Source organism: Staurois parvus, unplaced genomic scaffold (genome assembly GCF_062004578.1).
Source record: "Staurois parvus isolate SC_StPar_1 unplaced genomic scaffold, SC_StPar_1.0 ptg002165l, whole genome shotgun sequence".
Lineage (NCBI taxonomy): Eukaryota > Metazoa > Chordata > Amphibia > Anura > Ranidae > Staurois > Staurois parvus.
Genome location: NW_028319961.1, coordinates 50957 through 53262, shown reverse-complemented (window position 1 = coordinate 53262; position 2306 = coordinate 50957).

Sequence of the window (2306 nt, the reverse complement as noted above, 5' to 3'; positions counted from 1 at the left end):
CTGCAGACTTTCTCCCTCTGATAACATAGAAAAGTGACGGCAGAAAAAGATCGAGCGTTCCATCGAGTCGGCCCGGTACCACGAAGTCCTGAAACACAGCAGTAACCGTGTGAGACATGTACCCTGCACTCGGCCGTGTCGCTGGATGCCACATTTATTACCCTGTGATCCCGTGTTGGTCCTGGACGGCTGCTTTGTGTCCCTGAAAGTATTATTTGCTGTACTGCATTGCTGCCTTGGACTTTGCTGGTCCATATTGCGTCCCCAGACTCTTGCCGCTTCCTATGCCCCCTGAACACGCCCCTTTTGCTGCATCCTATTTCCATCCTGATCCTGAGGGCAGGGGCGGACTGACCATTTGGAAACTCAGGCACTGCCCGAGGGCCCGGGGTCAGTAGGGGGCCCCATGAGATGCCCCTGGTACCTTTTTCATAGGCTTTTTTGAGTTTGGGCAAGGACACAGGGGCCCCATGATCCCCTATTGCCCGGGGGCCCCATGAGCTGTCAGTCCACCCCTGCCTGCGAGTTCCCCCTGTCTGTACCGGTTATACTCCACCCTTTGGATGTAATCCCGGTCCCAAAGTATTGCTTCCGTGTGCTGCAATCCCCACAAAACATTCATCACACTTTGGCTGGGTTCACACTAATGCAATGCGATACATCGCATGTGATTCGCACAGGAACCGCATTGCATTCCTGTGCAAGTCACATATGATTTGTGTGCGGTGCGATCGGAGTCGTACATTTTGTATGGCTCTAATTGCACCGCACTAGCACCAAAAACGCGCAGGACCCTTTTTTGGGTCCTCACTAGAATCGGATTGCACGGGTACTCACACCTATGCGATCCGATTCTGCACATCGCACCGTGTTTTGTGGAGTTATTTTGGGGTGTTATTAACATACACACCCGCAGCGGTTCGCAAGAATGGGGTGCGATTCTGATGCGGTGCGGAATTCGCACAAAAAACGATGCAAATTCTGGACCCCATCAGTGTGAACCCGGGCTTTAGGTTTCTGTGTGTCTGTGGAGCTCTCGCTTGCTGTACAGTAGTTGGAGTACTGTGTGGGTACAAGGACTGCAGACCAGGACATAGGAGTGTAGTGTGGACTGGAGGTAGGCTTACAGCATATTTAACCCCTTCTCTGCCATTGACATAAAGGTTACATTGGTGACCCTCCTAAGCCACACCACCTGTAACGGAACCGACCCAGACAGTACTTAGAATACCGCTTCCCCATCTGAACACCGACAACAGCCGGCCATACAAGACTAGACGACACCACTCTTGAAGTAAACCAGGAGGTAGACTAATTTATTTGAACACAGATACAAGATATATACACTCAGGGGACAATCCCCCCTCCCTGCATAATGACACAGGGCGGGGCAATCTACACTTAGTAACAAGAGACACACAGGTATTCAAACTTTACACCAGCAGACAGTCCCATCAGGAGGGAGGGCTGCTGGAGACACCCCCCCACTAAGCTAATACACGTAACATTAAACAATCCACAACCCCCACCTATCTCCTAAACATGTCTACACAGTCTGAGACAAAGCCCACACAATATTAGAACAGATCACCCTGTACCCCTAACAGGCACAGGGTGACTTACACATAAGAGGGATATGGGGAGCTGAGACAGGGGTCTCCCCACCTCTTCAAAGTGAGCTGTGTTCCATGGACCCCCCCCACCCAAAGTGACTCCGTCACACCACCTTCCTCACCACCCAGACTCCATACCTTGATAAGAGTTTGGTATGGATTTTGAGAGCCCTCCCCTCCCAATCAGATTTTTTTCCGTAAACGGACAGCACACATTGCCTCCAAAGAATATGTACACTCACAGGCCTCTTTATTAGGTCCACCCGTTCAATTGCTCGGTAACACAAATTGCTAATCAGCCAATCACATGGCAGCAACTCAACGCATCTAGACACAGTGAGGATGACTTGCTGACGTTCAAATCAAGCATCAGAATGGGGAAGAAAGGGGATTTAAGTGAACTTGAACGTGGCATGGTTGTTGGTGCCAGACGCGCTGGTCTGAGGTTTTCGAAAACCGCTGATCTACTGGGATTTTCACGCACAACCATCTCTAGGGTTTACAGAGAATGGTCCAAAAAAGAGAAAATATCCAGTGAGCGGCAGTTGTGTGGAAGAAAATGCTTTGTTAGGAGAAGAATGGGAAGACTGGTTCAAGATGATAGAAAGGTAACAGTAACTCAAATAAGCACTCGTTACAACCAAGGTATGCAGAATACCATCTCTGAGCGCACAGCACGTCCAACCTTGAAGC